At 37.2% G+C, this 23666-nt stretch overlaps 1 protein-coding gene and 1 long non-coding RNA gene across 2 annotated transcripts in view; both read right to left on the bottom strand.

Annotated features, from left to right (window-relative positions):
* LOC106874327 (uncharacterized) overlaps window positions 1-23666 on the bottom strand; it is a 217444-nt gene that overhangs the window by 106810 nt on the left and 86968 nt on the right. The gene's annotated exons all lie outside the window — the stretch shown is intronic.
* On the bottom strand, window positions 10836-14455 carry LOC149135672 (uncharacterized). The gene is made up of 2 exons (XR_016242010.1): window positions 11871-14455; window positions 10836-11667 (listed from the first exon to the last, which is right to left on the bottom strand). It is a non-coding gene; the product is annotated as an uncharacterized LOC149135672 (long non-coding RNA).

The raw sequence follows: 23666 nt of genomic DNA on the forward strand, positions 1-23666 counted from the left end.
GACGAGAATTTTCGTGCGAAAGTTGGTTTAATCGCTCTTCATCGAACTCAACTGGACGGCCAGAACGAGGTGCGTCTTTGGGGTCAAAATTTCCATTTTTGAACTTGGCATACCAATCACGAGCGACTCTTTCAGCTATAGCACCCTCTCCATACACAGCACAAATGTTGCGAGCAGCTTTCGCAGCCTTAGAGCCTTGATTAAAAGCAAAAAGAAGGAGGTGTCGAAAATGCTCGTTTTTCTTAACTTGACATTCCAGTTTAATGATCTGAAAATAAACAAAAATTAACTAAAATTAACTAGAAAAAAAAAAAAGATTCCAAAATGATTCAAAAATAGAATTCTCGAAAAAAAAAAGATTCCAAAATTTAAAAACGCAATAAATTCCAAAATTTAAAAAATCGGCGGAAACTTAGTTGCCAGACCAATAGATAAATATATACACACTCACGCACACGCACACACACACACACATAAACACACACACATAAACACACACACATACACACACGACAGGCTTCCATGGTTTCCATCTATCAAATTCAGTCATAAGTATTGGCTGACTCACAAGCTGTAGTAGATGACATTTGCTCGATGTGCTGTGCAGTGGGACTGAACTTGAAACCAAGTGATTGTTAAACAAGCTTCTTAATCTCAAAACTATACTTGCGCCTATTAAAGCTTTGATTGTGGTGTAGACTACGGGCTAAGTGAGCTGTGTTACTTTATTGCATGGTGATTTGTTGTGTATGTGCTTGGGATAGACAATGGGTTGTGTAATATAGTGTGAGCCGTGACATAGCCTTTTGTTTTACTTACATATTTTACACATTTCTTCAATAATATACCATTTATTATTTACTCCATTTTTATGCATCACCACTCTGGGTGGAGAATTGCCAAAATCGTTAGGGAACTAGACAAAATTTTTTGTGATATTTATTCTAACTAATATAACAAATATTTAAAACTAATTTAATTTCGGAAACCTTCTGCTTTTCACCAAAAGGAATTAATTCAGCTTTAGTGTAATCTCAACCACACGTGTTCTCTTGTCAGATTGTATATAAATCAAGTTGATAACTAGAAATTATCACCTAGTGATGTAGATCTGACAATAACTCTACACTGATAATATATACTTGTCATGTACTGTTTTAAACCTATGTTGAGTTTGTGATGCTGTGATATTCATGGTATTCCCAACAGTTCTAGATGTATGTGTGAATTGAAACAGAGTAAGCAAAAAGACTTGTTAAAAGCTTATCTCTTGCATAACAACTTTAAAAAAATGTTACATATTGCAATTGTTTGGGAAAAGTTTCATATATTTGTATTTTAATTATAATCTTTGCCTTAAGACAGTAAGTAATCCTTAAAAATAATTTCATAAACCACTTCTCTTCCTCACCACATGCCAAATAAAGAGAAAAAAACAAAAGAAAAAGCATTAGGTAACAATTAAAATTATATGAACTACTGGATTATGTGAACACATATATATATATATATATATATATATATATATATATATATATATATATATATATATATATATACACACATATATGCATATTTTGGCATGTATTTATGTGTTTAGCTTTGCATGTATGAATGAATACATATGTCTATGACTCTATACGCATATAATATATATGTGTTAAAAAATATTTTGCATAGTGAGAAAGAATGTAATTACATGCAAAAGTAATGACATGAAATTAGATGGAAAAGTTGAGAGAAAAGCCTGATGTTACAGGTTCAAATCTTGGTGAGTAAATTTATTGGTTTCCAGGGATGAATTCAATTTTCTGGAGAAAGGAATTCCTTTCTTTTTGCTTAACACCACAGTAACTGATATAAACACCATCATAATGGCGTCAGAGTTCCTCAAACAATAATAATAGTGATGATGATGATGATGATGATGATAACGACGACGACGATGACGATGATGATGATGATAAAAATAAGGACTAAATGACTAAATGTAGAAGACACTGTTGGTACTGCGATACTGAATCTGAAAATTATGTTGTACAGGGTAAAGAAAGAATATTTTCAGTAGCCCCAGATTAACCATAATTGGCAGCCAAAGATCAACGAAACTCAGTCAGACAATAAATGTAGAATCTGTAGGAAAGGAGACATGAGTATCAGTCACATTTTAAGTGGGAGCAGTATACTAGCACTTGTTATTATTCATTTGATTATAATACGCCAAGGGGATTTACGACTTGTCCTGCACCAAAGAGTATACCAACAACATACAATTCAACGTAACGCGTGCTTTGGACCAGCCTCTAGGCGCTAAATACTCACAGGGTTAGTTTTCTCTCTGTACACAACCGGAATATCCTGTTTTCAACCCTATCTGGTGCATATCTTTTCAAGTACATGATTCTATATGAATCCTTATTTTATATATATATATATATATATATATATATATATATATATATATATCTATGATTCAAGTAATATCATGTCTGATGACATAAAGTAATAGGTACATACAATTAGTGCTGAAGGTTGACTTGTTACCTAAACATGAACTGCAATTAAAAGCGAGGATGCTATAGCTGCATAAATACGATTGGCTTTTGGCAGTTTACAAAGGTGGGCACCTTTAATCGAAAAGTTAACTTCGTTAACTGTTAATCCGTTAACCAAAAAGTTAACTTCGATAACCGTTAATCAGTTAATTCTTTTAAAATGTAACGGGAGTTATCGATAAACCGTTTAACGTTAATTTTTATTACAGAAGAAAAAACAAACAATCAGTTTTTGCTCTAAAACCACCTAAAACCCCTTTAAAAAGTGCCAAAACTGTAAAATCAGCATTTTGGCGGCTTTTTTAAGGGCTTTAGAACTCAAAAACTATTGTTTTTTCTCTTTTTGCTTCAGAGTTAAAAAATGCTGATTTTATAGTTTTAACTTTTAAAATACCTAAAAAAAGCTGATTTCATAGTTTTGGCCCTTTTTTTGATTTTTAAAGGCTTTTAGAGCCAGAAAAGGGTAAAAAAATCTCAAACGAAACACAATATTAATATTAAACTAAAAAAGTTTATTGATAATGTGGCCGTAAAAATAAAAATTTAAAAAATGAAGAACACGATATATACATAATTTAATTTTTCCTCTTCTTCTCGTTCTCCATTTTGTTCATTAGATGCATGCTGCCCTTCATGAAAATTAGCGTATCAAAGTTTTCATCAGATGTACTTGCCCAAAGAGAACAAATGCTTCACTGCAGCATTGGGAGGGGATGACTGTGTTGAACTTGATGAACAACTCGACCAAAACGTGCTTACCCAAGAAGGCAGTATTTGTCAGCAAGTCCTTGGAGATGGTCTCCAACCAGGTCTTGACCAAATTCTGGGCCCTGTCCTTGAGTGACTTGTGACTCCTGCTGCTCTCTTTTGGCTGAGTGACACTACTAAAGAAGTCATCCTCCTTATCTTCGTTGTTGCTGTCTCCGCTGTTACTGCTCACTTCGTCAGACTGCTGCCTCATGGCCTCCTCGGTTTTACCCTCCAAGCTTTTCCTCACTTTAGCGACCTTGGTATTGTGATACTTATCTGACCAGATAGGGCGAAATCTGGAGTGGAAAAGCAGCCAGCTGATATTTCTCATCCTCCAAGGAGGGTCCTAAACCGTTTGTCGATGTAACGGAAGTCAATTAATCCGATAATGATTTCTAAAGCTAACTTAAAAGTTAAATCGTTAACGAAAATGTTTACTTCGGATTAACGGTTTGGTGCCCAGGTTTGGCAGTTTATTAGTTGAGCAGATACATACATAAAACGATAAAAATACACAAAGGCAAAATTACTGGTCTCAGGTTAGATTATGACATTTATATCTTTAAACACCTTGGTTCAGTTGTTATATGAGTAGAGATCATAAGAGGGAAGGAAGTAATAAGGTGTGCAGAAAGTTTCTTACGGCTGTTTCAAGAACAGATGCATAGGTGATGCATCTTGGGCAAAACAAACGATAGCTCTCCATATAGCAGCGATCTATTATATATATATATATATATATATATATATATATATATATATATATATAAAGTGTAGTATATTGCCACTTAAGTGTGGCTGACCCCTAGGGGTGGATGTTACTGTTGCTTTTAGCCCCAGGAGGACATCTCCTCCAGCTGGCTTATCGACACACGACTGTGTCCTGTTTGCCAAGGGAAGTTATCCCTCTCACCATGATCTGTAGCACGAACGGATCCGGATTTCAGGGTTATTTCCCCTTCGTCGACGTTCGACAGCCACTGACCTTGGTGAGAGAGACAAAAACTTGGCAATCTTATATCTACTTTTCCAGTGAAATTCTTCACTGATATCGAAAAGGTGAAAACAAGCAATGTTAATTCTCTAAATGAAGTATTAACAGTAACTGCACGATAAAGTGTAGTATATTGCCACTTAAGTGTGGCTGACCCCTAGGGGTGGATGTTACTGTTGCTTTTAGCCCCAGGAGGATATCTCCTCCAGCTGGCTTATCGACACACGACTGTGTCCTGTTTGCCAAGGGAAGTTATCCCTCTCACCATGATCGGGGCGCAATGGCCCAGTGGTTAGGGCAGCGGACTCGCGGTCATAGGATCGCGGTTTCGATTCCCAGACCGGGGCGTTGTGAGTGTTTATTGAGCGAAAACACTTAAAGCTCCACGACGCTCCGGCAGGGGATGGTGGCGAACCCTGCTGTACTCTTCCACCACAACTTTCTCTCAGTCTTTCTTCCTGTTTCTGTTGTACCTGTATTTCAAAGGGTCAGCCTTGTCACACTGTGTCACGCTGAATATCCTCGAGAACTACGTTAAGGGTACACGTGTCTGTGGAGTGCTCAGCCACTTGCACGTTAGTTTCACAAGCAGGCTGTTCCGTTGATCGGATCAACTGGAACCCTCGACGTCGTAAGCGACGGAGTGCCAACAACAACAATATATATATATTAATATATATATATATATATATATATAAGTCGTGTATTACCCAACCCTATTCATACAACGATTGGGGCAAACCAGTCGGTATACAGCACTTACTTGGTATTACCTGTATCCTCCGGGGTTTGGTTGAATCCAGTACCCTCCTCAACCTTATATATATATATATATATTTATATATATATGTGTGTGTGTGTGTGTGTGTGTGTGTGTGTGTGTGTGTGTGTGTGTGTATATATCTTATCTATATACTATAAAACAGAAAATATATTCTCATATCAGTCATTTTATCAGTTTTTTTTTTGTTTTTTTTTCCATACAGGAATTGAGATAACCCCGATAATCATTAGAAAGGGCCGAACAGAATAGTACGGGATGCAGTCTTTGCCACTGGAGTTCTGAAAGTCAGATGTGACACTTTCATCTCTATAGGGACATAGAACCCTCGCCATACTACTCTGTTCAGCCTTCTCCGACGATTGCCGAGTTTATCTCCTGGTATGAAACTAATTGTTAAAGAGGCTGATATGGGAATGTAACATTTTATTTATAATAATATATCCCTTCTATTAACCGATGTATGAGTGTCTGTTTAGCCTGTCACGCGAAGTTTTAGCCAACTCTGTGTGTGTGGGGGGGGGGGGGGGGGGGTAATCACAGCCGTCAATTGCATAAAATATGCTTTCTGTCCAAAGGGTTTTTAGCCCAAAATTTACACGCTATTATTTGTAGCTTCATTTAACACATGATAAGCAAATAAAGAACAGTGACGGTGTCAACAGATTAAAGAAAAAAAGAAAGGAAGAAAGAATGCATAAAATCAGACAATCCTTCCTTGTCAGAACAGGTTGTTACAACAACGCTGGGTTAAGGCGTATTACCTCGAACATCGCAGAAAAATAAATGACCTCCGCTTTGTTGATTTCTTAGTTTACTTTTTGAAGCCTCAGGTGTCAGCTCTGATCAAGCAGGCATATGACCAAAATGTACCATCTGTAGCAATGATGTTTTATGTTATTGCTTTTGTTGTTAGTGTTTTTTCTTCAGTCAAATTGTACATAGGACTACATAATCCAATGTCTAGCCTAACATCAATTCTCTGTTTGAAGACTTTTCAGTAATGACCACTACCACTATTTTTCTATTCTTTTTCAGATATTGAATATTGAGATCTATATTATCAAAATGCGCTCTTATATAATAGTCGGGTGTAATTTGAGAAGGATTTGGCTGCTATTTCTTGCAGGTCGAGCGACTGCATGAATGCTCATTATACTGAAGAATTTCCCCAATGTATTTTGTAGAGAACACAGAAAAAGTGGGGAGGGGGTAACATCGTCTTAAATTATATACGTTTTATAAGAATAGTATCGTCGAAAAATTTTGCTATAAAGTTGTTATTAATAAAGCTATATTTTCCATCTTTTCCGCCCAACCTATGAAAATGACTTCGGTTAGTTCGAAAAATAGGGCAAATAGCTTAGATCATATAAAACACTATTTTATCAGGACCGTCAAGGAATCGAAACCTTAAAAGACATCGTGAAACAAGATATAAAGATCAGTTTTCATTGCAAGGGAGTGTACGAGCAAACAAAATATATGATTCTGAAAAGTTCATCCTTTCTCAGCTGACGAGCATCTGTCTACATTAACTTTTAATGCCTTGCGAAACTAACAAACAAGTTGACATTACCAAACTTGTTGAGAAGATTCAACCTCAGGCATCTCATTAAAATTTCTTATATATATATACATATATATATATATATATATATATATATACACACACACACTCACGCGCGAAATGAAATGTATGATTTCTTTTAGCCGCGTCAGATTTAAATTCTGATAATTCCAAAATGCAAACTCCCACCAAATTTTGCTCTTCATATTGGCCTTTTCGTATTAAAAGGTAAGGGCCACTGATCTAAGAGTGTAAACTAATTTAGAGAAATAAAGGAATCCTATAAACGACACAGAAATGTCAGCCTACAATAGCAAATGTTAATAACAGGCTGACTTCGCTTCTCATTCTGTCGGAGTCGATAAAACTAAAGTACTGAAGTTGATATAATCGACTTTACCCATCTGCCCAAATGTGAACATTTGTGCCTACGTTGAATTAATCAATATTTCGGAAGAGAAAACTTTACATTACGAAAATATTCGACCCAGTCTGCTTATAATAATGGCTTCAACGCAAATTTTGGCACAAAGCCAGCAGTTTTGGAGGAAGGGGTAAGTCAATTTCATCGACTCCGATGTGTGACTGGTACCTATTTTATCGACCTCGAAAGGCAAAAAATCGACCTCTAATGAATTTAAACTCGGAACGTAAAGACGGATGAAATGGCGCTAAGGATTTTACCCGGCGGACTGACGATTCAGCCAGCTCACTGCCTTCAATCTGCATGTAATAACAGAAACTAATTAAATATATGACTAATACTAAACAAGGTAGTAAGACAGTGTCACTGAGTGAAGCATTGTGGCAGTGTAGTAAAATGTGAATGACAGACTGATTGAAAGATTAAATGAAGAAGTTTGGTGCTACAAAGATCAGTGATCAAGATGTTGTAGTTGTTAAACGTATTTAGCCTTGGAGACTAATTAACAGGATATTCTGTAAACGTCAACAGCGATAGACTAGAATCATCGAACAGATGAAAAGCAAAATCGACCTCAGCAGGATTGAGCTCAACACGTAAAGAACCAGAAGAAATATTATACACATGTTTGTCCGATACGCAAACGATTCTGCCATCTCTGCGATTTTGTTAGCCTCTGTTTTGTTAATCAAGGAACTCTCATACTTCTTTACATGTCCTTTATATTTTTGTTTGGAACAAATATGTTTCTAAGTTCATCGATGTTTCTAGTCATCGATATTTCTAGTTCATCGATGTTGAGCACTAGAATCGATGTAATCGACTAACTCCCGCCCCTAGATTGCTGGCCTTGTGCCAAAACTTGAAACAGTCGCATTAATATGTAGAACGGTGATTGGTGGAATCTATAGAACGTAGAACAAAATGCCATGCGGCATTTTGTTCTACATTTGTTACAGGCCTATACATTCTAAATTCAAATCTCTTCGTGGTTGACTTTCATCGGTCTAGGGATCGATAAAGCAAAGTACCACGGTCAATTGAGTCGACGATACCCTTTACCCAAAATATGTAACCTCGTGCCAAATTTAGAAATCAGCTATATTCATATTGGTACATGTGTGTGTTCGACTCTGTGTGTGTGTGTGTGGGGGGGGGGATATTGCTTGCAGAATTGGTAATCGTTAAAGCGTCGGACAAAATATGTTTACGTATGTAGCAAACAGCTATCAACTTTCTAAACTAGGATTCGAAATTAATCTACATTTTTTCAACAAATCATCGGCCTATTGTTTTCACCTGTTACACTAAAAAAACTAATGAGAATAAGCTGACCTCCTGGACTTTTTCGAGGTATTCACAGGTCAAACCTGATACAGAGAATTCTTTTCTTTTAGGTTGACCTAGGTTAGTTAGAAGAATATAGAAACGCAACAGCAAATTAACTCATTCTCTTCGATCACTCGGTGCCAACCAAGAACACATCTATCTTTCTTCCTTCTTCCGGCACCGATGAAGAAGCAAAACCGTTATACGTGGGACAACTTACTGCTTATATGCTCTACTTACTTAGATTTCATTACCCTGTTTCTCCTTAGTAGTCACACAGAGATGAAACTAACTGTTATAGAGAATGGACTGAAGATCTACAAATAACTCGACGAAGTTGAATTTTCTATATTGTAAAGACCAACATTATAATTATATTAATAAATGACCATCTTAATAATCAATTAATATTGCTCTTCTTCGATCATTTATACTATGCATTTTGACATAAAACTTTGTCGTTACATGTCCATATACGTTCTGAGATAAAATCCTGTTCAGGGCCTTACTTTACCTTTCATCCTTCCGATGTCCAAAAAAATACGTACTTAGCTGTGTTTAATCAACTCTACTGACGAAGACAATGCCTTAACAAGGTCATAGTCCAAGGCGAAAGGGATGTCTATATGTATGTATTTACATCTATGTCAATTACGATAATGTTGACGATGACGAGGATGATGACGATGATAATGATGATAATTTGATTAACCTCAGGTCAGGTCTAATGTAGTACAACATGCTATCAAAGTGACCAACCCCACTTTTAACCAAATATGGTGTTATGTAGGATTACATTAGTAGCCCTAAATAACATTATGTTAGGTCTTTCCTTTTTTAAGACGGTTGAATGTGATTTCAGGTAAATTTAGCAGTTATTTCTGGCAAGTCAAGTCACTTCATAAAGGCTCCTAAAAGGTTCGATAGGTATATATCATACTTTAGCTTCGGCAGGGCTGGATTAAGACTAGGCCTGTCGCCAGATTTCGATGCCTAGGGGTGCTTCAGAATATTCTGGGTGGGCACTAATTTGTTATAACGCTAAAGTGGAGTATCAAAATAAGTGTATCACTGTAAATCTGAGGTCGCACCATTGAATAATTGGTGGGGGAAGGGCTAGTGTCGTCCAGTACACTCCCATAATGACGTGCATGATTAAGACCCATAGAGGCCTTAAAGCACTTAAATGATTTTGGTGCACCCATATATTATATATGTAATTCAAAATATAAACAATAATAAACCATAAAATATTTTTTCGTTTCAAAATGAAACAAAACTGACTGTAAGATGAAAAATAATGTTTCTTTTTGTATATTTCCACTTTATTCATATTTGAAAAGTTTTCTCCGACTTCTTTTTATTGCAAAGTCTTTGCTCAAATCCTCAAAATTAATCTTACATAACACATCTGCTTCTATACTTGATACAGATAAGACTTCCTGAATATCATTTTGGCAAGTTTGAAGTAATTTCTTTCGTTCTGTGAACAATTTATCATTTCTGTGGTACCTCCTTCCCTAACATGCTTATTTGCTTCGTGGTTAATCCAGCGCTGAAACCTGGTGAGCACTGACTAAACAATGAAAGTTAGGGTTAAATGAATGAGGGTCATTCCAGCGCAATTACCATCCCGTCTTTCTTTCTTTTTTTTTTTTTTGGCGGCAGGGGTGCACTTTGAAGGGACTTAACCATAGTTTCTAGCATGTCGAGTAAAGACGCAAGGACTCCCTTAGTGGCTTATGATAGATTCTGTAGATAAAATGTGTGGTGGTGTCTTGTGCGTGTGAGTGTGTGTGTGTGTGTGTGTGTGTGTGTGTGTGTACAGGCAAGCAGACGGGTTCATTGATTTAAAATATATTTGAAACAGGGATTCCTCTACGGGTATGGGGTATGTTCCCACCCCAGCCCACCCTACTGCGTAAGCAAAGATTTTGTGACAAATAATTTCTCATGTGAAAATTGAAACTACGCCTGAAAATGTCAGCATTCTTGCGCAACAAAATTTGACATTCAATACTACTACCCGTCACGTAGTAAAGTCTGCAACCTCTGGCGGCCTTTGACATGAGATGGATATGATAAACATTTTAGTTAAAAGATTTTTAATTTATACCAGATAATTTCGACTAATCTATCACAGGATCATCCTTTATCCCCACCGTAGTAAATCTTTGTCTTGATTCTGTATTCAATAGAAAAACGTTTATATAAATATAAAATCTGGTTCAGAACTATATTTGTCAATTATTATGCTATCAGGGAAAATGCGAGCACAAAAATGGTAATATAATTAATTGAACCTGGAAAAGTACAGGACAAAAAGAAGTAAGAACTTTAAAATATTGCAGCTAATGTTGAAACTTATATTTTATAAAATGGTTTTTGGGTGAGTTCAGGTGGAAAATGAAGGGAAAAGACTAAAAGTAAGAGTAAATGTCCTTTGGGCGACATATTGGCAATTTCGTTAAATCTGAAAAGGTTATTTTTCTTCTTCCCGTAGACCCTCCCATGTGCGAGATCGTATATAATGGTTTATGTTAAGTCTGAAGGAGATAAATAAAATTTTGTGCAGTTTAAAAAAGGGAGGTTTGGTTGCCTAGCTTTGTAGAAGATGCGATTGTTGGGAATGGGAGTTTCCGGATATCAAGAGCCGAAGGTTTTTGGATTTTCAGAGTTTCATGGGCACAGATTTTTAATCTGTTTCTAACGAGGATAAATTTCCATTAAATACCTCACATCATTTATCTCTCCATACTTTTGAGCTGACTGACTATTCAACTGTTACCAGGCAAGTTTCTAGTCACCCTTTCCCACATCCAGATGAGTTCGTATTTCTGCGTTCCTAAAAGTCATCTCATTTATAACTGGAAAAACATGAGATGAAGGTAGTTGAGCATCCTTAGATTTTAAAAACCAGGTCATATCTCCATCATATACGAGTGCTACAACCTAACATTCACCATATTTTATAGGGGATAAATGTAAGAAGTTCCATATAAAGTTTTTCATAGGTGTTTGAAATTGAAATTAACGAAGTTATACTTTTACATTTGGATAAAACTTTAAAATATTTTTGTTTTCGATTTCAAGTTTAGCTGCAATATTTTTTAGCTTTCACTTCTGCTTGTTCAGTAGTTTTCCAGGTTCAGTTAATCAACTGTATTGTAACTCATGCGTCCTCATTTCACACTTTTGTCTTTACTTTTTTTCTTTGCCGCTAACACGTTTTATAGCCAAATAATAATTGTTATTGAGATAATACTGAAAAAGTATAAAAGGTAAGAAATTGAGATATTTTTCAAAATGTTTAAACTATAGTAAAAAATATAATTTTACGAATTGACAAAAAGTAAATTACATAAAATGGCTATGGCAAACTCGAAATGAAGGAGAAAACGACTAAAGTAACAGAAAATGAACTCAATGGCGTGATTTTTAAAAGATCGAAATTTGGGAAAAAATACTTTTCAAAGCTTTGGCTGCGACCACATCTAGGTCTCCTTTATTTCGTCTGTTGGCTCAACAGGCATCGTGCTAGTCGAGACCTATAGGTCCATGCTATTGTCTACTCCCCTCAAATTTCTGGTTGCAGATAACGTTTTATGGACTCTAACTTTCATTTCATTCACTTCTTGTTAATCCTTCTTATATATACTTAAATGTTACTCATGAATAATATTAATTGTTATCTCTGTAAATCGGTTATGCCAACGCACGTAATTATTACTGTATCAGCGAGGTTTCTCAGCAGTGAAGGAACCTATAGTTAAATCCACTAGCGTAGCTAGAGTGTGTGCCGCCCGGGGCAGCCCTTCCGTTTGCCTCCCCGCGGACCCCACTAAAAACATATATTGCCTACAGCAGACCCAAAAGTGGTGCCCCTTTAAAAGTTCCGCCTGGTGCTGACCACCCCTATCGCCGCTACGCTAGTGGTTGAATCCATCATTGTTAATGACCGATTCAAATAGATTCTGCGCGACATTACATTAAACTATTGCCGTTAGGCATTTTATCGTTACTGCACCGCACAAAGCGTTTAACGGCATTTCTTTTGGTGGAATAGAAGAGGTTAGAAGGGTGAAGTGGTGAAGACATTATTTCGGCCTAGCTAAGGCAATCTGGCAAATGTAAAACTGCTGTCACAGAAAAAACCCATTGTTCCACCGTGAGAAAAGTTCTGTTGAACTATTATTTGAAATTTGGCAATGGTAGATCGAATCCACTTCATGCCTGTAAGATCCACTACAAACCTATAGTTGAATCTCTCAATGTTAATGACCGATTTAAATAACTCTCCGCGTCCAGATATCATTTTAAACTATTGCCGTTAGGCATTTTATCGTTACTGCACCGCACAAAGCGTTTGACGGCATTTCTTCGGGTTCTTTACGTTCTGAGTTCGAGTGCAACCAAAGTCGACTTTGCTTTCATCTTTTCGTAATGGATAAAATAAATACCAGTTGAGCACTGGGTCGATGTAATTGACTTTCCCTTCCCTCAAAATTGTTGGCCTTGAGCTAGAATTAGAAATGATTTTATCAAAAGATATCGAACTATTGGTGTTGTTTTAAATTACATATATAACCGATCTCCGACTGTTAGCAAATCTCTTTAACCGCTCTGCAGTTCCTGTTTAATTTAAGCATTCCCGACTACAAGAACTGCATACTAAAGCAAATGATTTTATCAAAACAATGTCTTTTATATTTATATTTTCTTCTCACTGTTTCTACCCGCCTTGTAAATGACGACTGCTTTAACCTTGGAGTTTTTAGTTAGCGTGACATATCAGGTTACATAAAGCATTGAGGCTATGATTGTTACATAACAGACTGCGATTAAATTATTTTAAAGAAAAATCCTGGTCAAAGCGAAGCTATTTTGTAGTACACTTTATTTTCATATCTTGACTGTTTGGTGATCAAGTTGTTGCTATTGAGTTGTCCAAATTAGCTCATATCAAGAAGACCTACAATAAGAGGCATTCCAGTCGCGACCATCCTGTCATTTTCTACATCTAGAATGACATAGCCCAATATATCCCTTGTATATCTAGAATAATAGGGTGTGATGTGAGGGCTGTTATTTCAAACAAATCGAACGACGGTGGAACAGAGGTGGGTTACCCTTTTTTAGTACCAGGGGCTAATTGTAAGTGTACAAGATTCTGTGCAAAAGGCTCTGTGCTGAGAAAACTAACGAATCCTTAATTTTATGAATTTATAAATATGCACTATATTTTTATTTTACAGTTTGGTATTGGGGATTAAGACATATTTATTCTTTCTTGTGTTTTTAGAGACTTCGTCAGCGAACAGTTTCAAGTATACCATAGTTACTCATATATGTTACACGAGTATTTACTTGTGTGTAATTCACCCCTCCGATTTTGTGCTAAATCTTGGTACAATGTCTCTTTCCTTTCATAAACTTTGCCCCGTGTATAAATCACTCCCCAGTTAAAACCAAGTATAAAGTAGTACAGCTTATATACAATTAAATACGATAAATGCAGGCAAAATCTCGTTCTGTTCTCATCCCGAACTGAAAATGTGCTTATGGGCTTAATCTTGCAGGGAGACATACATACATACATACATACATGATGATGGCCGTCCACTCGTGACCGAGGAAGACCATTGCCGACCTTCAGGAACATTGTGCGCTCTAGGACTAACTTATATTTTGCATTTGCAGCTCCGTTTGTGGCTGATGAGCCCTGCTCTTGACAAGCATACACGACTGCAAACATTGCAGACCAAGCTTCCCCCATTCACTATACGAACCGTGCGCTTTCGCGCAGCTCGCTTAAGTTCTTCATGCTGGATACGTGCTCTCTCAAAAGTGTCGATCCCCTCTTTAACCTGCCTCCTCCATCCGTGGCGATGACAGGCATTGTTCTCCCAGTCAGTGTCCTGCATATCACAGGCCTTTAATGAGGACTTGACACAATCCTTAAATCGCAGCCTTGGTTTCTGCCGGAGTCTCCTTACATTCACAAGTTCTCCATATAGCATCTATACATACATACATACATACATACATATGTACGTACATTTATATATATACATATACATATGTGTCTGTTTCGTGTTTGTGTGTATGCGTAATTTTACATAATTATTTTTCTTCATTGCTCACAGTTTTGATAAAGTTTATTTAGTATGTATGTGAGTGTCTGTATATGTAGTTTTGTTTGCATTTTTCCCCATCCGAGTCTTCATAATATACGAATGTGTGTTCACAATACACTCGATTCATCAGCGAAAGGGACTCGCTTGTGCTAATGAATCAAGTGTTTTATGCACACATATTCATCATAAAGAAGCTGTGTTCCTGTGTTCCTAGCGATTAGTACATTCACGTCGAATCTGCAGGAAGTCATCGTTATTCGTTTTTCTGTTCTTAAATATCTTAAAGTATTTATCATACGACATAGCAACTCTACCTCTTAGAATTTCATTTGGATATAGTTGAAATCACTCCGCTACAAAATTAAAAAAATAGATACTTTACTCCATTAAATTTGCCATTGTTATTGTCTACTTTGAACCTATTCACTCATCCTGCGATAATTATTTGTCGGCTGTGAAATACCATCTTAAGAGAACTTACAACCTACGCTGGAATACCATTCCATCTCAATAGTTATTTAGACTGAAATGTCATTCACAGAATTATTCTTTTTATTTATCAGGTCGTCTCACAAGTAATGACCGGATTTCTATATTTTCAATTTATAAACGCTTTAATGGTATTTTAGAATGTCTAATGGCATTAAGTAATACTTATATGTATTTGGACATATTTAAACTAATTAAATTTTATTTTGCAGGATAATCTAATTGAAATTTCACTAATTATATCTCTTCAAACATGAAAGTGTCTAAGAAGCATTTGAGGCACATAATGCTTTATGAGTTTAAAAAAAGGAATTCTGCAGCTGAGGTGACTTGGAATATTCACTCGGCTCATGGAAAAGAGTACCTGAATGAAAGAACTTGCAGATGCTTTGTAAAATTCAGAAGTTATTTCAGCCTTGTAGATGAGGCCCGAACAGGACGTCCAATTGAATTTGATGACAAGCTCCTTTTGGCATAACTTGAAAAAGATCATGCAGTTCCAGTTGATCCAATCAACGGAACAGCCTGCTTGTGAAATTAACGTGCAAGTGGCTGAGCACTCCACAGACACGTGTACCCTTAATATAGTTCTCGGGGATATTCAGCGTGACACAGTGTGACAAGGCTGACCCTTTGAATTACAGGCACAACACAAACAGGAAGTAAGAGTGAGAGAAAGTTGTGGTGAAAGAGTACAGCAGGGTTCGCCACCATCCCCTGCCGGAGCCTCGTGGAGCATTAGGTGTTTTCGCTCAATAAACACTCCCAACGCCCGGTCTGGGAATCGAAACCGCGATCCTATGACCGCGAGTCCGCTGCCCTAACCACTGGGCCATTGCGTCTCTACGCCGGAGTTAGATAACACTATCAATAACCTGGTTGATGAAGCTAGTGAAGATCGTCTATTGTCTAATCGCGACGGTTTAACCCTCACATTAATCAGTTTTTAAACAGATGCAAATATTTTATCCGCTTTCCATAAAAACAATGAAATTTAATGCTGTTTCAAGTTGGTAGTTCATTTATTTGCAAACTTTTTGAACGACAATGTTGCTACGAGAAAATGTGGAATAAAGGAAAAGTTTGTATGTGTAACTGGAAGAAAATAAAATCGTTCTGAACATGTCACAATGTAAATCTGCTTTGTAAACTAACATCATATCACTAACCTGAACTAGAAAAGAACTCATGATTGGAGCAGCAAAACTATTTAGGATTATTATACAGTAAGTAAGAGCACTTAAGAGAATAAAACACACCCAAAATAAAAACAAAAAAATTTAAAGCAACGGCAAAATTTATGAAATTGAAAAATTTTATGTTGACACAGAAAGATGAAATTGCGCAGAGACTCTTGAACGACAAAAAAAAAAGCGAGAAAGAAAGCACAAAATGACGTCTCTTTTGTTGTGTTGGTAGGGGAGTGTATTTATATGGTTCTGATTGATAGTTTACTGTATGTCAACAACTAGAAACCATTCCTGGTGAAAATTTTCATTTGTTTATAAGGAGTTTTATTTATGTCATTACAATCTGAATGTTAAATATGTTCTCGGAACACAAGACAGAAGGAAATATTTCTGTCTGTCAGCTGGAGTTACACTAAGTATGCAGCTAGTGATAGGCTTGTTGTTTTACTCAGGGTAACGATTCGTATTAGATACAAATCTTCTAGTTTTGAAAATGCTTTTGACTTAACTTCAAAAGGTCAACACAAACGCTTTAACTTATGATTGGGTAGTAAAACCAAAGTGTAGCTGTTTCTGCTCTGAGTTCAAATCCCACCGAGGACAGCTTTAATTTTCCTGTCTTCAGTGGTCTATAAGCAAGGTACAAGTTAAATACTGGAATCGATTTCTTCTTCTTCTTCTTCTCTCTCTATAATGTGGTTAACTACATACATACATACATACATACATACATACATACACTAGCGTAGCTAGAGTGTGTGCCTCCCGGAGCGGTCCTTCCGTTTGCCGCCTCCGGACCCCACAAAAAAAACACATATTGCCTACAACACACCCAAAAGTGCCGCCCGGAGCAAAATCAACGTCCTCTCAACGATTAGCCAGAGATGATATTTTTAAATGGGAATATCTGAAATAAACTCGACTTCTCTCCCAAACGAGAATACTAAAAATTAACCGGATCGATTTCAAAAATTAAGGAAAAAAAATAGGAAAAATAATCCAGAATCCTTGTCCGGTACTGGATCGATCCCAAAATCTAATCAGTTCGTGCCACTTACGAGGCCAAACATCTCTGAAAGTTTCATCCGAATCCATCCTGTGGTTCACGAGATATCTTGTCCACGGACAAACAAACAAACAAACTCGACTGAAAACAATATTTCCGCCATCGCTAAGGTGGAGGTAATAAAACTACACGGAACAATAATGCGATAAGTTGTAAACAATGTTCTTTTCTACTCTAGGCACGAGGCCCGAAATTTTGGGGAAGGGGGCCAGTCGATTAAATCGACCCCAGTATGCAAATGGTACTGTAAGAACGACCGTGCGAACCAAAGGAGAAATGGTGACTAATGGAAAACAGGCTCCTTTTTTAACGCATCGCACGGTCGACACAAAATATATTATGATATGTTATAATACTGTAGTAACGCCTGCGCATGTGTAGTCTTACGCATGCGTAGAATTAATAAAGCAAGCGTTTCCCGCTCAATTCATTCTCTTCTCGCTGGCCAGCGATTGAGCAAGGACGTGTGTTTAAAGCTGTCTCTACATCTTTCGGTCTTATACTCGACAGCTCGTTATTCTCAACTCTAAAGATGTATAACTAAAGATATGTATGTTTTACCACCTAAATAAATGTTGTTTGAGTTGTTTAGTCTGGAGTTCAGCGTTCCGTCAATTTCTTCAATTTTATAGTAGAAAGTCAGGTATACAATCTAAAGATGTATAACCCACTTTCTACTAAAATACTATAACATAAAGAATTTGCATGTGAAATGCGAAGGAGTGCCAGTAAGATAAAAGATAGGAACGCAACCGATAAAGATGAATAACAGTAAGATTTATTAGAGCATTAAACTGTATGTCTGTGTGTGTGCGAATGCAACATAATAAAACACAATATAAGACAGGCCGCCGTGTAAACAAAATAGTGTATGTGTACAAATATATGTATGTGAATGTAAGAGATACAGAGGATAGAAAAGAGTCAGTAACACAGATAAGAATATACCAGTTCTGTTAAGGTACACAGTAGTTAGAGAGTCTGTACATAAGAGGTTATGGTTGAGGCAGAGCTAAGTAGTTGAGGCTTCGATGCCGGGCCGGGTTCTCGATACAGATGTTCTTTGCAGGTTGAGTTCTGGTTGTTAATTTCGTGGTGAACAATTCACACAAACAGGGTTGAGAAGAGAAGCTGCGGTTGCTTGTGTACATGGAAAAATCATGTTGACGTTGGCGACGATGCTGGTAGTACGTAGTTGAACGATGCTGTTGATGTCGTCGCTGGAACTGGCTGACTGTGTTACGCGTGTGGTCAACGACCAGATCTGTGGCCGCGACGAATTGGCGCGGATAATTTAGGCTATTTATAGGTGCAAGGAGGCTCCAGAGAGCATTAGAAAAACACTCTCTCACGTGACCTTATTAGTGGCTACGGTTGGTCGGTTTGCGTCCTGGGGCGAACGGACTGGAGGCAAATGCCGCGAAAATAAAAGTCAGTCAGGTGATGACACAGCAAGGCGGGAAAGAGTTGTTTCCTGCTACGTTCGTATTTGTTAATATATAACCGTGAGAGAGGTGGTTTCACTACAGTACTTAATTTATCGAATCCGAAAGGATGAAAGGCAAAGTCGACCTCGCCGGAATTTGAACTGAGAACGTAAAGACAGACGAAACAATGTTAAGCATTTCACTCGGTGTGCTACCGATTCTGCCAGCTCGCCGCCTTAAGTTGTAAACAATGTTGAAAGAAAACAGACGTAATTAACTTGTTCTTCTCTAATATATATTCTAATGATCATTTATACGAGAGGCAAAAGGTCTGAAATTGTGGGGAAGAGAGGGTCAATAAAATCGACCCAGTACTCAACTGGTATTTATTTTATCAAAGCCCCAAAGGATGTATAGATTGTGGACCGTGATGCCTGTTCGACGTCGGAGTCACCATTATAGATGAAATTGTGGTGCGTGTTCTACGTCGGGTCACAATTTTTGTAGATGGTCGTAGTGAAGTGTGGTGAAACCATCTAATAACGACTCCGTTCAGAAGGCTGGAATAATACATATACGTGCCAGTGAAGAAAAGAGAAAGACACAACCGGGTAGAATGTTTGAGAGAGTTTCATTGATAGGTTACCTTGTGTATCTGTGTGTGCGTCATGTATACAGAATAATAGACAGGCCGTCATGAGAACAAAGTGTATGCGTGTATAGGCATAGATGTATGCGTGTGCTACATATAAGAATAACAATGAAAGAGAAGTTACTGTAATGAGAAGTTAGACGAATGTTCATAGACACAAGAATGAGAAATACCAATTCGTAGTCAATTGTACACGGTGGTTGAAATACTGCACCAAGAAGTTGTGGCGATGATGCAGAGCCGGAGTTGCGATACGTGTCGTACAAAGTTGTGGCTATAATGTTACTGCTTGGGTTACTTGTACTGGAGTTCTCGCAGGTTGTATATTTGTTATTGACCATGGTGAAATAATTCACGAACAATGCTATGTTAGAACCTGTGCCAATTGTTAGTTGAGCTGTGTACGTAGAGATGTTGTTGACGACATTAAGATGATGTTGGCGACGAAGAAAGAGATTTCCGTAATGCTGTTGGACGGGTGTTGCTGTCTGGCTTTGTGGCTGGAACTGGTTGTGTCTTGTGTGGCCAGTGGCTAGACCTTAAAAGGTCTTGAACCAAAGACTTCGAGACGAGGAGTAGCTGGGTTTTTATAATGAACAGTAGGTTCAAACTGAGTTAAGAACAGGCTGTCTCACGTGATCTTATTTAGGGGCTCCGATTGATTATACGCTGCATATTGGCGCGACAGAGTAAGACACAAATTTCGCCAATACCAACCAATCAGAGTAGCTCGTAACTCAAAGCAAAAAGTCGGCTCGTATCTCGAAAAACTCATTTGTTGGGACACTCGTAAGTCAAGGTACCACTATATAAAAGTTAGATTTAGCGTCAGTTTTCTGAGTGCATATTAATCTGCGTACCTACTACACACACTCTCTCACCTTTGTAAAAGTCGTCTTCACAACTTTCAGCTCAGCTTGGATATGACAATTTAGTTGGCCAAAAGGAATCTACTGTGTATATTTTCTCCTGTCTTAACAAGCTTCAGTACAGAGCTTTTGTAACCAACTTAATGAATGCAAAAGAATCATTCATTCAATTGTGTTGACTTGATTATGAAATTTCTGACTTCATAGCCAACTTAAATATTACTTGTACGGTGAAATAAAAGTTACTGTTAAATATTGCTTGGTATTCTTATATCATTTACACACGACATCACGTGAATATAACCACCTAGCCACAAGACGCAAAGCTTTTTAGGAGTTGTGAGAAAACTAGGAAGCTGTGACACAACGCCTTTCACAGAAACTTGCCTTGATAATTTTAATTTTCAGGATTAATAAAAAGAAACGCTGCTGTTTATAAAATATTTGAAATTTTATTCTTTGGCACAGTTGCATAAGCTGAATTAAGAACAATACAGTTTGTTAAACCTGGCTGTGTTCTAACGACTGTTGGATTGACTTCACGAATAATATGATCGTTTGCTTTTAAATCATCAACTTCAAATAATTTTCCTAAAATCAAATGAGTATTACCATTTTTATCAACACGATATTCTACTTTCCCTTTTTTAAACTTCAAGTGTTCTAGTCCTTCACACACACACACACACACACACACGCACACACGCGCGCGCGCACAGATAGATAGATAGATAGATAGATAGATAGATAGATAGATAGATAGATAGATAGATAGATATATCTTTATTTCTAACAAAACATTTTCATGTCTTTAACCCCTATGTTAAGCATATTGTTACTTGCTTTACAGTTGTCGTATTTGGGTAATTTTAATCAATCAACGACGTGTATTCAGTCATCGAAGAGCAACAAATTCCGGGTCATATCTACTAAATGTCACCACTCTGTTCTATTTTATTTTTGTTTGTTGCCTGTGTTGCATGTTGCCCGCTTTTGGTTGTTTTTTTTTTTCTTTTCGATCGCCTCTTTGTACATTTGCATTTTCATCACTCGTACAAAGAGGCGATCGAAAAATTTTTTAAAATGCGTATAATATGCAACACAGGCAGTAAACAAAAATAGAACAGAGTGGTGACATTTAGTAGAGATGACCCGGAAGTTGTCGCTCTTCGATTACTATCGCATACGACAATAGCGTTCTACACGTCGTTGATTGGTTAAAATTACCCAAATATGACAAATTTAACACGAAATAACTTCTAAATTACGAAATTTTTTCAAAAATGTTGAAAGTAAACCGTGTTCAACGTGAGAAATTACACCAGTATACGAAGTTTCAAACTGTTTAATTAAAAAAAGTAATTAAAAAATCTGTGAGCGAAACTGGAGAGATCCGAAAATTGTTAGGAAAATGTCTGATAATGGAAAACAAGAACTAATTAATCTCGGACATGGCAGAAGACATGATACTTTAAAATGGTTTCAAATTTTGGCAGAAGGCCAGCAATTTTGAGGGAGGGATTGAATCGATTCCATCGCCCCAGTGTTTAGCTAGTTTTGGTATTTATATCGACCCCGAAAAAATGAGAAGCAAAGTCGACCTTAGCAGAATTTGAACTCAGAACGTAAATTGCCGGCAGAAATGCCACTAAGAAATTAGTCTGACTCGCTAACGATTCAACCAGCTCACTGCCTCTGTAATAGCTTGCAATAAAAGTTGAAACAATACACGCAGTAGCGTAAGCTAGGTGTGATGAGTGAAACGGTCCTCTATGGGTGACGCTTGTATGGAACTAGCACTTTGGGTCAGTTGTATAAGCCTGTATAAGCTTGGTAGATCAGGGTGGGGGAGGGGGAACTCAAGGGATGCCCGGGCGGCACACACTCTAGCTATGTCACTGAATAAACAGATTTATCAGATTTACTTTACTGACTGACTCATTGTCTCTAAAAGTTACATTATTTCAGCAGAAGATTACGGACTGACTAAAGATCGATTGTGCCGGGGAATTGAAAGGAGCAACAATAACTACAGTATTTCTAAAAGAAGGAAATGATATAACTAACGAGTGACATACATTATAATACTAATGAAAGAATTCAGTAATAAACACGGAAAATGCTTAGCGGTATTTCGTCTGTCTTTATGTTCTGAGTTCAAATTCCGCCGAGGTCGACAAATTCTGCCTTTCATCCTTTCGGGGTCGATAAATTAAGTACTAGTTGCATACTAGGGCCGATCGAATCGACTGGTCCCCTCCCCAAAAAATTTCGGGCCTTGTGCCTAGAGTAGAAAAAAAAAATTCAAGGATGCACTAGAAATATGGCCTGGGTGCCAAGGTGACGACAGTCTGAAAATGTTTGGGAACATCGTGTGTGTGTGTGTGTGTGTGTGCGTGCGTGCATACACACACATATCCAGCATTTTATTTATTCAAATAAATAAATTTATTTCTCGCAAAAGAACACAAGCCATAAAAGTATAGAATTTTCTTATAATTATTGACCTTCGTAAAGCTTTCGTTTATTTTATACGTATTTGTTCGTAAAATCTCGTCTATTTTTGAACAAAGACCAAAGACAAAATGATCATAACAAAAAGGATCAGATTTCATAAAGTATCACAAAGAATTGGTGCCAAAGACAAACGCCCGATTATTCTGGTTATAAGAAACCCAGATACGATTGTATCCTTTTATTAACAAGCTGATTGGTTGGTTAGATGGTTGATTGGTTGGTTTGCTTGTTCGTTTGTCTGTCTCTCTGTTTGTTGGCTGGTTGATGAAAGTAGAAGTCATATCCTGATACACTTTTCAAGGGTGGCAATACGTTCTCTGTGAAAGAATTCCAGTTAGAATTACCTAAATTCTACTGCAAAAATTAAAGCGGCAAACTGTCAGAACCATTAGAATGTTGGATAGAATGCCTCGTGGTATTTGTTGCGACTCTCTGCGTTCAACTCCCACCGAAGTCAACTTTTCTTTTCATCTTTTAGGAGTCAATAAAAAAAAATATTAATCCAAGATGGTGGGTTGGTGGAAGCGTAAGAACATCTGACAGAATGACTCACGGTATTTGCTCCGGCTAACACGTACGATAACACAGGTACCAAGTAATAACGGCTTTAATACTGCGGCCTTTTTCTTGCACAACATGGGTGACATCAAAGAGGAAGACTTAGGATCTTTTTTAAAACGGGGGCCACATTTTTCATTAACGAAACACTTTGAAACTTGGAACACTGGTAGAATGTGTCATATAAAACATCTTTTTCTCTTAGTCTTCTTTAAAAAAAAAGAAATCCCTAAGTTATTCCATGTTAAAGTTGTCGTATTTCTGTAATTTCAACCAATCACTGACGTCCATTCAGCCGATATACATTAAGTGCCGACTACATAAACAAACGATTCTGAAACAATTCTATCGGTGGTAG

This window comes from Octopus bimaculoides, chromosome 5 (assembly GCF_046866305.1).
Source record: "Octopus bimaculoides isolate indiv1 chromosome 5, ASM4686630v1, whole genome shotgun sequence".
Taxonomy (NCBI): domain Eukaryota; kingdom Metazoa; phylum Mollusca; class Cephalopoda; order Octopoda; family Octopodidae; genus Octopus; species Octopus bimaculoides.